Below are 14,306 nucleotides of genomic sequence, written 5' to 3'. Positions count from 1 at the left end.
TTCATTAATGAATATAGATGCAAAAATTCTAAATAAAATATTGGCCAGGAGACTATAATATATCACAAAGATTATATGTTATGACCAAACAAGATTTATATTAGGTGTGCAGGGATAGTTTAATGTGAGGAAAACTATTAACATAATTGATTACATCATCCAAAAAATAACAAAAATCATATGATTATATCAATATATGGCAGAAAAAGCTAATGACAAAATACAACACTAATTCCTGTTAAAAACACTTGAAAGCATAGGTATAAATGGATTTTTCTTTAGATTAATAAGTATATACTTTAAACCATCAGCAAACATTATATGTAATCAGAATAAGTTAGAAGCCTTTCCTATAACATCTGGAATTCCTGAAACAAGGATGCCCCAAACTATCAACCTATTTAATATTGTATTAGAAATGCAAGCAATAGCAATGAGAAAGGAAAAAAGAAACTGAAGGAATCAGAATAGACAGGGATAACAAAACTTTCTCTTAACAGATGATATGATGATATATAAAATCCCTAGAGATTCAACTAAAAAATTAGTTGAAACTATCAATAGTTTTAGCAAAGTGGCAAGTAAAATAAACTCACATAAATCATCATTAGTATTTCTATATATCACTAATAATATCCTGCAATAAGAGATAGAAATGTATTTATATATAAATTTATTATATATATATAACATAATTATTTACATATAAAACATTTAAAATAACTGTAGATAGAATAAAATATACAGGATTATATTTACCAAATCAAACCCAGAAACTATATGAACATAATTATAAAATACTTTTTATACAAATAAAGTCAGATGATTCAATGATTTTTGACATTAAAAGAGATGTGGCAAGATTGAAGAAAAGCTCTGATTTTCCAAAAAGACAGGAGAGTGACACTTGCAAACAGGCTAATGAACTTGATTTTAACTCCCCTCAAAAATTCTTGAATGTTTTTTTTTAAAAAATAGATTTTTATTTTTTGATGAAATACCTCCCATTTAAAAATATTTTTAAAATTAAAAAAATTAAAAAATATTTAAATATTTTAAACATTCATTTTTAAAAATGTTGAGTTCCAAATTCTCTCCCTCCCCCACTCCTTGGGAAGGCAAAGCAATGTGATCGATTATATATGTGGAGTCATGCAAAACATCTTTTCATATTAGCCATGTTGAGTGACTGTTAAAGGATGTTGGTATTCATCAAGAAAAGGAAGTGGTGATCACAAAGTGTCATCATGGCTGCATCAAGAACTGGTCTTACCAGAATATCTTCATTTCTTTTGTTGACAAGGTTACTAGACTGGTAGATCAGGGGTTACTGTAGATGGAATTTCCCAAGATTTTAGTAAATCATTTGACAAAGTGTCTCATGGTCTTTTTGTGGGCAAGATAGAGAGATGACAGCTAGATAATAGTACAGTTAGGTGAATCTAGTTGCAGGTCTGGAATTAAAGATCGGTGTTAATCATTCAATGCCACCCTGGGAGGTGGTCTCCAGCCGAGTTCCCTAGGGATCTGTTCTTGCCTTGTGTCATTCAACATTTCCATTTTCAACTTTGATAAAAACACAGATGACATGTTTATCAAATTTGCAGGTGACATAAAACTGGGGAGGATTCCTCTGTCGAGTCAGGTAGCAATTCCTTCTCAAGTTCACTTTACAGATGAGAAAATGGAGGCAAAAATAATTAGGTGACTTGCCCAAGAGTAACAAAGCTGGTAAGTTTCTGAAGCCAGATTCGAATGAAAGAAGATGAGTTTTTTCAGACTCCAGGTCAGATACTCTCTATCTTCTATGTAAGTGCAAGGAATACAAATCCAGAAAAAAAGAAAGACAATCCCTGTCCTCAAGGAACTCATCTTCTAATGAGGGAAGATACCATGTAGAAGGGGAGCTGAAGGGGCTAGAGGAGGAGAAACTACAGAACTGGGAGGAGAGTGAAGAAAAGAGCATGGTTGACCTGGGTACTTCCTCAGAATAGAGTTTGGAGAAGAATTTGAATGAGAAGAGGGGCTAATGAGGCAAAGTAACCTTTCAGACTGAGAAGGCAGTGGAGGCACAATGGGGAAATATGATGAGGCAGGAGTGGAGCTGAGAGAGAAGTTCAAATATGAGAAAGAGAAATATAATTTGGGGGAGGCTAGCTAACAATTTATATGAAAAAATCTGGGGTTTTTAGTGGACAGCAAGCTCATTATTAATCAAAGTTTGATGTAGCAGCCAAAGGGAATAGGAGTAGGGAGCTAAATGGGTACTCTGTACAATGTATTCTGACCTAGTTCAATCTCACCTGGAATAATTTTTTTTTTCCATTCTGGGCATCACACTTTACTGATGACTTGGATTAACTGGAAGGGAGTCAGGATGGTGAAAGGCATTGAGGATGTGCCTTGGGAGAATCAGCTGAGTGATTGGGGATAGTTCCATGTGTCAACATGGAATCTAGAAACCCCAAACTTGTAGCCTAGTGAGATCTGATGAACCCCAAGTTTTAGGACTAGCTGATGAGCTGGAGACTCCAAAGCTTGTACTGGTTCCCTGTTCCTATGAGAATCCACCCTGAAGGGAATCTTAGGTTAGCATTTTTAGACTGAATAATGGACCCTAACATAAATGACAATCCCAGTTAGGTGGGGCTAAGCAAAGCTGAGTGCCTCTTTTTGCCTTAGAAGCTTCTCCCATTGTACCACATACCCCTTTCAAGGATGGAACTTGGGGTCCTCAGCTTCTGAGACTGATGCACTACCTACTTCACTAAATGAGAAGGGAAGATTTTGGGTGATGGGAAAGCTGTTGTTCAATATTTGAAGGACTATCTTGAGGAAGAAGGATTATGTCACCCCAGAGGACACAACTAGGAATGATGGATGGGAATCTGATGGAAGCAGAGGAAAATTTGTTGTTGGAAAACTCTTCCTGGTGATCAGATCTATCCCAAAGTGGGTGAGTTAGTTCCCTTTACTTCAAGCAAAGCTTGGTGACAACTGCTAAGATCTGCTGTAGGAGGGATTCTTGTTCACCCACAAGTTAGACTGGCTGGCCTCTGGACTTTGGTGGTTGTATCGTTCAGTAACGTGGCAAACACTTCCTTCTAGACATCCTACTCGCCAGAATTATAGAAATAAAAGTGAACCAGCCTGCCCTGAAGAAGCTTCTGTCTTATAAGAAGATGTGTGAGGAGGGCTAGTTTGGCAGCAGTGAACCATGAATGGGAAGGTAGGGAAATGCAAGGAAGGAGATAGTTAGGAGAGATGTGGGTGCTTAGGTTGTGCCTGATATTGGAAAATAAGAGGGTTGGAAGAGCATTGCAGAGACAGATGGTTCTACTAGCTAGGAGAAGGAACAACCAAAGACAATCCCAAGGTTCTGAACATGCATTTTGATGATAGAGGCTCTTGCTTTGGTATTTGATTAAGAAATATACTTCCCTTCTCAGATGACCCTCATTTTGAGGGAGGCAGGGTGGTTTAGCGGCAAGAATCCTGGACAGAGAACAGAAGACCAGAGATTGAGTTCTGGCTCTACCCACAGAATCTCAATGACTGTGGGCACAAGAAAGACTCACTCTTAGGATTAGTCTCATCCAAGTTGGAGTCTTCCTTTGGAGTAATAGTGACAACGTATCCTCACTCCTGCTAGCTTTACTGCTAAAGGTTTGGGAAAATCCATCCTTTTCCTTTTTACCTTTTGCCCTGACACAGAACTCCAGAGGAATCAGCCCAGTTCCCCACTTGTTCCCAGGTGTCTACCACACCGTTTACATAGGGCTAATAAAACTTGGCCAAACATCATTAACGTATTTAGTAGTCTTCTAATGTGAAGGCTATTTTTAACTTTTATTAAAAGTGACTGACACCATAAAGTCAGCATTTGTTGGGTTTATGGAGTGTCTTGGGGGTGAAGAATTAAATCAAGACAGGAAGCAGGAAATGAGAGCACTGTGGAGTAGTAAGGCTGCCCATGTTTCTTTTTACCTAACCAGCAGAAATGATGCTGAGAGCAATTCATCTTAGACCCAAAGGGCTCTGTCTGAAGAGTTAGTGTAGACAAAGCCTAGAAAAATACCCTCTGAAGCCAGATAAGATCATGATGTTAAGGTGTTATTTAAAAGGAGCCATTTGGGAGCTGGAGTCAGGAATTCTGCTTGCTTTGCTATATTATGAGCTCCCAGCTCAAGGCACAAATTGAATTGGCCTAGTGTTTCTTCTTTATCATGTAATCATGGGGTTGGAGGGGTCCTCAGAAATCTATGAAGGGCATCCTTTTCTTGATTTACTATTTCCCAATGGAAAACCCCATTCTCTGTTCCCCATAAGAGCAGTTGTTACGAGGCCTGACTTTATCCTAAAAAGTGCCTGCACCCCCCCTCAGAAGAAGGCTCTCTGGTGGCCTTGCTAGTCATATCCTGATATTTTTGAAGGTCTGAAAATCTCTCCTTGAAGAACTGCAGTTGATAGGATCTTAAGTCTAGAGCTGAAAGGCACTTCAAGAACCACTTAGACCAGCCCTCTTGTTTGCTGATGAGGAAATTGAGACTCAGAGTTAGAGTGACTGTCCTAAGCTTGCATATTGGAAAGCAGGAAAGTCATGATTTAAGGTCACATTCTCAGATTCCAGGACCCTATCCACTGTACCACTCTACCTTTGTGGGGCTCTCTTTACTTTTCCACCATGTTTTTGCATTCTCTCTGGTGCAACACCTTCAGCTCCTTCCTGGGCTATTACTTGGTAATTTTTCCTCTCTTTAATCATGCCTCTTAGTCTTCTAATCTCAGAGATTTCAGTGGTCACTGGTATAACATGGAGCTGAGTAGGAATGAATGAATGCTCTCTATGAATGAATGAATGAAAAGAAAAAGAACCAAGCATTTATTGAGTGCTTATCATGAGCAAAGGACTAGGTGCTGAAGATACAAATAGAAGAGCAAGACAGCACCTGCTCTCATGGAGCTCACTTCCCAAAGGCAGAGACAACCTACATAGGAGACTTCAGTGATGGGTCAAGTGAAAAAGTCCCAGGCTCCTTAGGGTGCAGAGTAGATGGTAATGCTTTTTGTTTAATGTCCTTTCCACTGATAAAGCTCATAATACCCTCAACTAGTGATGGAGCCTTTGCTTGATGGTTTTCTCCAAGTTGGGATAGAGATAGCTATAGTAACCTAATACCAATATTTGACTATACTCTCTACCTCTGCCCCATACACTACTGCAAGCTTTCTAAGGGCAGAGAGCTAATGCCCAGTGTGGGAAGTTAAGATGTAGGTTTAGAATAGGATAGGTGGGGGCAGCTAGGTGGTTCAGTGGACAGAAAGCCAGGCCTGGCCATCAGAGGTCCTAGGCTCCAATCTAGCCTCACACAACTTCCTAGTTGTGTGACCCTGGTCAAGCCACTTTGCTTAGCCTTTACCTCTTTTCTGTCTTGGAACCAATACACAATATTGATTCTAAGAGGGAAGGTAAGAGGTTTTTTTTTTTTTTTAATAAAGAACAGGAATGAAACATTTATCCTGACAGCTCAGACGTCCTTGATTCCAGTCTTGGGAACCCTGTAGCACAATGGAAAGAAGAGAGATTTGTAGCCAGAGGAGTTGAGTTTGAATCCCACCTCTGTCACTTTGGTTTGCATGATCTTAGGCAAGTCATTTACTCGGGGGGGGGGGCACTCAACCCCTATGATCTCTTTAAGCTCAGGAACTATGATTCTATGACTTCATTGGCCTGTCATAGAGATACCCAGGCTCCTTTATGAGCCAAGCTTCACTTGAAGAAATTTGTTCACCGGTCAGGTACATGGTAAGTGGTTTTGTTTTCTGAATTTCCTAAACAGCACAATGTTCTCTCTCCTATCCATAGTCACCAAAGAAGCCAAGTCCCTGGTTGCTTTTTTTTTTTGAGCAGAAAAGTTCTCCCTTCCCCTCCCATCTTCCTAAGCCAAGTAGAGCCATCCATATCTTTCTTCTGCCAAAAGAATGGGTTATCTCCCTGGGATTGTACAACCTTTCCTAGTTGATTTTCCTCTGACCCACTAGACCAACCATCATCCTCATCTTGTCTCTACCACTAAAGCTTCTCTGCCTCTGGTATAATCATTCTGCAACTCCTTTATCATGCAAGTTCATTAGAACCCCAGTAGATTTTCCCAGTCTTGCCCTGGGGTTCTATCTTTGGCCCCAAGATGTCTGTGCCTGCTGTTTTCCCTCTGTAACATTAGCAGTCTCAAACCCCATATTTATATTCCATCATATTGTGGTTATAGACTCCAAGAATTAGGAGGGACTTGCAGGGCGATCTTGTCCAACCCCATCATTTCATAGATGGGGAGACTGAGGCCCAGAGTAGGGATCCAGCTGGTTCATGGCAGAGGCCAGAGCCATATCTCCTGACTGCCAAGCAGTTTTCTCTCTTTCTTACTCATTGTAATACTTTTGCTTAATCTCCTCCAAGATATCTTGCAGTTTGGCTCTGGAAAAAGTCTCTTACCTTGTTTGACCTTCTCCCTTGGCCATTCATGAGTCTTCAGGATTGTATCTTAGGTCAAGCATTCCTTGTGGATCTAAGAAACAGTAAGAATTTTCAGAGAAATGGTCTTTCAGAGAGAGAGAGCATAAATATAAAATGTCTCCAATGATAGGATAAGATAGGTAAATGCAAGTGTCTGTAGACACAGCCCACGTCTTCAGGGAAACATATCATATGCAGATACTGTGTTGTGGCATGTACTTTGGGCGGACCTACAGAGCCATCATCACTTGTATGGTTTTAAAGCTGATTTTTCCAATTGGATGGCATCTTGGTCTTTCATAGAACTACTAAAAGAAGTATAGTCCCAGTTTTTAAAGAAAATATGGAATCTGAAAGCTATAGCCTAGGGTATGTGACTTCAACAGCTGGCAAAATTCTGGATTGTACTAGTGATAATAATAGTAGCATTTATATAGTGTTTTGTGGTTTGCATGTTACAGATGAGGAAACTGAGGCTGAGAGAAATTAAGTGACTTGTTCAGGATCACACCACTAGGAAATAGCTGGGACAAGACTCCAACATAGTTTTCCTGATTCAAAATCCATTGCTCTTACCACCTCTACCTGCCTGTCAAAGGGCATGGTTAGACAACATCTAGGAAAGGAAATAGTAATCACCAAGAGTGAGCCTGAGTTCCTCTGTAACAAGTCATGCCAAACTAATATTCCTTCCTATTTTTAGAGAATTGTAAGCTGGTAAACACAGATAGAGTTTGCTTAGATTTTATTTTAGCAAAACATTTTATGAACTCTAGATTTTTTGTGGGAGATGTGGGCTAGACAGATAGATTTAGAGTTAATGAGAGGGCCAGAACCAAAGAATAGCCAAATGGTTCAATGTCTACTTGGATCTCTCCAGTGGAGTGCTCCAGGGATCTGTCCTTGGTCCTATGCTATTTAACCATTTTTTTAAAAAATCAGAGTCTTGGATATAAATAGAAATCTGATATATAAAAGTTATCTGGAATGCCTATGAAATTTTCAGATGACATTAAAAGCTGGGAGAAATAGGTAACACACTGGCTGACAGTTGAGATTCAAAAGATCTTGACAGATTAGAACATTAGAGCAAATGAACTAAGATGGACTTTTACAGGTATACATATAAACTCTCACATTTGAAAACGTGTGTGTGTGTGTGTGTGTGTGTGTGTTTTGAGAATTCAAATTCAAAATGAGAGGGTGTCCCTCAATTGGGGAACAGCTGAACAAATTATGGTATATGATGGTGATGAAAAACTATTGTGCTATAAGGAATGATGAACTAGAGGGTTTCTATATGACCTGGAAGAACCTCCATGAACTGATGCAGAGTGAAATGAGCAGAACCAAGAGAACATTGTACATAGAAAGTGAAACATTGTGGACCAATTGAATGTAATGGACTTCTCTATTAGTAGCAATGCACTGACCCAGGACAATCCCAAGGGATTTATGAGAAAGACCACTTCCACATCCAGAGAAAGAGCTGTTGTTGTAGAAATGCAGAAGAAAACATATGATTTATCACTTGTTTATATGGGTACATGATTTGGGGTTTGGCTTTCAAAAGATGGCTCTATTGCAAAAATGAATAGGTATCAAGTGATAACATTTGCATAACCCAGTGGAATTGCTTGTCGAGTCTGGGAGGGGAGAAGGAAGAGAGAAGGGAGACAACAAGAATCATGTAACCATGTAAAAATATAAAAAAACAAAAAGAATTCTAATTCAAGATGGGGCAGGGCTAGAAAGCAATTCATTAGAAAAAAATCTTGAGGTTTTAGGGGTTTGCACACCCAATTTGAGCCAAAAGTATGATAGATTGGAAAACAAATACAATCTTAGGCTGCTCAAAGGAAAATATAATGCCCAGTTCCAGGGAAGTCAGGGCTCCATCATTGTCTGTCCTGGTCAGATCGCCCTGGAGTATTTTTTTTAGTTGTAGCCACTGATCAGCTGGAGATGGTCCAGAGGAGGGCAGTTGGGATGGTGAGGCACTTTAAACTCATGCCACAGGAAGACTAGCTGAAGGAAATGCTGATAGGGAAGAGGCAGAGGATAGAGGTAATAGGTTCATATATTTGAAGGTCTTTCTATGTGGAAGAGAAATTTGCTATGCTGCTTTGCCCTAGAAATGGAGACGTTTAGGAGATGATGTAAATTTAGGCTTGCTATAAGGAAATATTTCTTAACAATTACAAAAGCAGAATTGTCTGCCTTGACAGTGAGTAGGTTTGCCCTCACTGGAGGTCTTCAGGCAAAGGTTTCTGGACCATTTTTCAGGTCTGCCATTGAGGAGATTCAAGACCAGGTATGGATTGAATTCTAATGTTTCTTCCTCCTTAAAAATGCTTTGGGGGACAGTTTTCCTGAAAGACCTGCAGATCTATTCCTAATTCCCTTAGTGGAGGTGTGAGGCTGGATGGAGCAAGGTTAGCTGGGCAGAACAGTCCATGTTGAAAGTTCATATTTAAAATGTCTCAGATTCCTTTGGCAAAGCAAGCTGACAGTAAACGCCCTTCCTTGTAAGTTCAGATACAGCATGTCTCAGGAGGAACCGTTTTACATTCCAAACTTGGCCACAGAATGATTCTGCAGGAACCGAGAAAATGGATGTCAGCTTTGGGGATCATGAAAACAAAAATCCTTGTTATTTTTAATGTGCTAGACAAGGTATCAAAGACATAGCCTTTGTTATCAGCATGAATTCCTTGGGGCCGTGTCATCGAAATGAAGAACCCAAGGAAAATTACTGAATGTCTAGGGCAGATATCTAGGACTGGCGAAGCCTTGGGGAAGGCCTGTGATTTCTCAGAATCCGCCTTTAATGAAAGCATTGTTGAGGAGTGCCCTTGGGAAATCTATCTGAGAAAGAGATTAGAGGCGTTGATTCCCTGGCCCCTGCTCTTTACAAGTGTCTCTTCTGAGGTGCATTGGAATCCAAATCCAAGTGGGACTGAAATTTAAAAAGAACGAGCAAGCCAGGGGGCTGCTGGTCAAATCAGGACTGCTTCCTTCTTATAGGTCCGGCATTGGCAGTCCCCCGTTGTCAGTATTATGCTGACCCAGCTCATATCTTCGTAAACAGGTGTCTTGTGGTGGTTCCAAAAACTTCATCACTTGATGGCCAGTTTTCTGGTGATGAGCCTAGTAGAAAGGTTCTCAAATAATAGTACCATAGACCCTACCTGGGTCGGTACCTGAAGCATTTTCAATTTGGCAGAACCAGTATTTCATTGGCACAGTTTTCAAGAAACTGGGGCACAGAGGGAAGCTAGATGGCTCAGTGGATTGAGAGCTGGGTCCTGGGTTCAAGTCTAGCCTCAGATACTTTCTAGCTGTGTGATCCTGGGTAAGTCACTTAATCCCAGTTGCCTACCTCTCACTGCTCTTCTGCCTTGGAACCAATACACAGTATTGATTCTAAGACAAAAGGTAAAGGTTTTAAAAAAAAAGTAGAAGAAAGTGGGGTATTTGCACCATGATGGCACAATGGAAGAGAGCTGCAGTAGAACATGAAAATTTAGTGGTATAGAAATCCTAAGAGCAACTAACTTTTTATTCATTCAAGATGTAGTGGTTCTGTCTTTTCAGTCACATCTGATGTTGTGACCCCATTTGGGGTTTTCTTGGCAAAGATACTGAAGTGGTTTGTCATTTCCTCCTTCAGCTCATTTTACAAATGAGGAAATGAAGGCAAATGGGATTAAATGACTTGACCAGGGTCACACAGCCAATAAGAAGTGTCTGAGGCCAGATTAGAATTCATCTTGACTCTCAGCCCAACACTCTTATCTACTACATTGCCTAACTGCCCCTAAATACCCCACATATATTTAATAAAAGGCTGGCAAATAAGATAAAGGATAATCGTTTTGGAACTGGAGGGGATCCCAGGAGTTCTCTAGCCTCAACCCCTTATTTTCCAGGTGAGGAACTGAGACACAGAAAGACTAAGTGACTCGCCCCAGGTCACATAAGTAATGAGTTAAACCCAGGTCCTTTGATTCTGAAGCTAACATTTTCCCACCAGATCATGCTGCTGTTTGATGAGATAATCCTGGAGTCTCTTCAACGCTCCATTGTGTGTCTACAGAGACCCAAGGTGGCACCATCATTATCGATGGAATGAGAGAATTCAAACCCCGGTCTTGTGACTTCAGATGCAGTTTTTCCAATGTGCTACATTCCATTTGCCTACCTCTGCCCTTCTCCCATCTGTGACTTGCCAAGACACTGTAGGAGGAGTTGTTGTGCCATTCCTTTCATGGAATCCTCCACCTGGGCCACCATCTGTCCTCCCCTGACCTGCAGCCAGTCCTCATGCAGAGTCAGGCTTGGAAGGCAGTCAGCACTTATGAGATGGGTCCCTCTAACCTGTCAGGGCACGTCAGCCCTGCCCAGAATAAAAAAAAAATAAATAAAAATAAAAAACCCATTAAGGGCTGTCCAGAGCCAACTGAAATGTCAACACGTTGGCAGTGAGAGAGCTATCCAAAATCTAAAATACCTGCATTGTTGATAAGCATGGGGAACAAAATGGGGAGACCCATTCGGAGTGCTCGGGGCCTGAGATGTAAGAAGCAAGCACTTACTTTCTTCTCAATTTGGTCATCGGGTTTCATTTAAACTGGGAAATAAGCTGCTTTCTGGATACGGGCAAGTTTCTGCAAATAGGGCTCCATATAGGTAATGGATATGCTCATAATCATAGTCCACTTTAGCCCATTGAGTTTTGTTGTTGAGTTCTTTCAGTCATGGCTGCCTTTTCACAACCCACTTGGGATTTTCTTGTCAAGGATACTGGAGCGGTTTGCCGTTTCCTTCTCTAAGTTTACAGATGAGGTAATGGAGGCAAACAGGGTAAGTGACTTGTCCAGGGTCACACAGCTAGTGTAAGAGACTAGATTTGAAGTCAGGAGGATGAATCTTCCTGATTCCAAGCCCAGTGCTCTATTTATGGTGCCACCTAGCTTTACATAGTGTTATGAAAATAAGTCAGAAGACTTATTTTTTTTTTATGGTTGGCAGAAAGAGACCATCAGTATTAGAGACCTCAAAAGGCATCTAGACTAACCCTGACCAAGAATTCCTGATTCTTTGCTTGAAGACCTCATTTAAGGGGCTGAGGAGACACCACTTTCCAGGGCAGCCTATTCCAATTTTGGGTAGCTTCAGTTACTAGGAAGTTTTTCCTTACAGGGAACCTAAACCTGCCACTTGGCACATCTCCTTCCCTTCTCTCTCCCCTTTCTCCTCCCCGTTTTTCCCATCTCAGGCTCTAGTTTTGTCTTCTGGGACCAAGCAGAAGAATTCTCATCTCTCTTCCATATGACAGCTCCTCAAATACTCGAATACAACTCTCCTGTCTCTGCCTCCTCCCAAGCCTTCTCCTTTCCAGGTTCAGCATCTCCAGTTCCTTCAACTTATCCTTGTATGGCATGGCCTTCAGCCCCCCCCTCAGCCTCGTTGTCCTCCTCTGGGATGCTCTGTGGCTTGCCAACAGCCAACATTCTTAAATGTGGTTCCCCCAAACGGACTCTTCAACAGTCATCAGCAGAGGACAGGGGGATTGGTCACCTTTCTTTATTTTGGACTCTGCTTTTCTGAAATGCTCCTCCTCCCCCCCTTTGGTCTGCCACGAACCGTTGAGGCATATTGAGCTTACAGTTTGCTCACAGATTTTTCTCGGGTGACCTCCTTGCCTAAGCATTGGCTCCCCCATCTTTTAACTGGGAAGTTTCTTTTTTAACTGTAAATGTAGGACTTTCTATTTAGCTCTCTGAAATTTCATTTCATTTGATCTGGCCAACATTTTGACTTGCTCAGCTCTGCTTTTTCTTTTTTGGACATTAGTTCTGTTGCCTAACAGGTGAGCTACCCCACCCTGCTTTATGTCATCTGAAAATTCGAGAAGCCCATGCTCAGAACCTTTATCCAAACCATTGAAAATATCAGGCCACATAAGCTGGGAAATAGATCCTTAGAGCACTCTCCCAGAGACTCCCAGCACCATGTAGCTATCCTGATTCGTCCTATCCTGATTCGTCCACTTCCAGCATCCTGAGGTCCTTGCTTCTCCCTCTGGTCTGCAAGCATAGAATGAGAGACATAGCAGAGGTCTAAGCTAATGATGTCTCTAGCATTCCCCTGGTCTAACTGTCTGGTTACCCTATCAGTGATGGAAATGAGTCTAGTCTGGCCTGACTCATTTTTTTAACTTTACCTTCTGTCTTAGAATCAGTACTATGTATTGGTTCCAAGGCAGAAGAGCGATAAGGGCTAAGCAATGGGGGTTAAGTGACTTGCCCAGGGTCACATAGCTAGGAAGTACCTGAGGCCAGATTGGAACCTCCTGCTTCTGGGCCCTACTCTCAGTCCATTGATCCACCTAGCTGCCTCCAGTAGAGATCCAACTTCAGAGGGAAAGGATGGAAGTTAGAATCCTGGCATGGCCACTGCATTCAGCCTCTGGTCCATAGTTTTCTCATCTGTAAACTTAAGGGGCTAGATTAAATCACCTCTAAGGCCCCTTCTTGTTCTGAGGCTTCAATCCTATGAGCATTGCTTTCTTTTCTCATTGTTCAAAAACCATCAAAGTCAGATTCATTAGTCTACATGCTCTGTGTGTGTGTATGTGTGAGAGAAAGACAGACAGAGAAAATAGAGTCAGAGAGAATACAGAGAAGAGAGGGAGAGAATATAGAGAGAGACAGAGAAGAGAGAGAAAGAATACCGAGACAGGCAGACATACAGAGAGGAGAGAGAGAGACAGAGAGACAGAGAGAGAGAGAGAAAGAGAGAGAGACACATACAGAGACAGACCGAGAGAGAGAGAGAGAGAGAGAGAGAGAGAGAGAGAGAGAGAGACATACAGAGACAGACCGAGAGAGAGAGAGAGAGAGAGGGAGAGAGAGAGACACATACAGAGACAGACCGAGAGAGAGAGAGAGAGAGAGAGAGAGAGAGAGAGAGAGAGAGAGAGAGAGAGAGAGGGAGAGAGAGAGACACATACAGAGACAGACCGAGAGAGAGAGAGAGAGAGAGAGAGAGAGAGAGAGAGAGAGAGAGAGAGAGAGAGAGAGGGAGAGAGAGAGAGGGAGAGAGAGAGAGAGAGAGAGAGAGAGAGAGAGAGAGAGAGAGAGAGAGAGAGAGAGAGAGAGAGAGAGAGGATGCATCCATGGTGGGATAGGATGAGTTTATAGCATGCCTGTACCTTGGATGTACCTTCTCCTTTCTGACTTTTGCCTGTGGCTAGATGGAGCAAGCTTCCTTTGTTTGGTAGGGGGTGTTTTCTTGCATCCTGTTTTTGCTTTGAGTCAAATGTCACATTCTTGCCAAAGCTGGCACATAGCTCTTTGGACAGCTTCAAGATGACTATTGAATTTAAAAAAAATCCTTACCTTCTGTTTTCGTATCAATTCTAAAACAGAAGAGCAGCAAGGACTAGGTAATTGGCGTTAAGTGACTTGCCCAGGATCACATGGCTAGGAAGTATCTGAGTTCATATTTAAACCCAGGACCTTCCACCTCTAGGCACGTGGCTCTATCTTCTGTGCTACCTGGCTGCCCCTCACTATTGGATTTGAGCACAATGTTTGGGACGTAAAGATGCAGCTGGACAGGAGGATGCTATTTAACTGCTAAGCCAAGAGGATTCCATCTATTTTATTAAATGAATGGAGCTCATCTATTTATTATGTGCCAGGTACTATGTCAGGCACTGGAAATAACAAGACAAAAGCAAATCCTTGGCCTTAGAGTGCTTATTTTCTTCTGGGGAGAAACA

General features: G+C 41.6%; 1 protein-coding gene across 15 annotated transcripts in view; it reads left to right on the top strand.

Moving 5' to 3' along the window:
* MICAL2 (microtubule associated monooxygenase, calponin and LIM domain containing 2) overlaps nt 1–14,306 on the top strand; it is a 272,089-nt gene that overhangs the window by 36,528 nt on the left and 221,255 nt on the right. Inside the window, exon 1 of one of the 15 annotated variants that reach the window (XM_056802075.1) lies at nt 5,758–5,806. The exons of the other annotated variants lie outside the window; for them this stretch is intronic. The gene's annotated coding sequence lies outside the window, so the exon portion shown is untranslated. Of the gene's footprint in view, nt 1–5,757; nt 5,807–14,306 lie in introns of those variants that run through there. 15 annotated transcript variants of the gene reach the window in all.

The sequence above is a fragment of the Monodelphis domestica genome, chromosome 6 (assembly GCF_027887165.1).
Source record: "Monodelphis domestica isolate mMonDom1 chromosome 6, mMonDom1.pri, whole genome shotgun sequence".
Lineage (NCBI taxonomy): Eukaryota > Metazoa > Chordata > Mammalia > Didelphimorphia > Didelphidae > Monodelphis > Monodelphis domestica.
The sequence above is the reverse complement of the archived record's forward strand: the minus strand, read 5'-3'. Positions and strand labels throughout refer to the sequence as shown.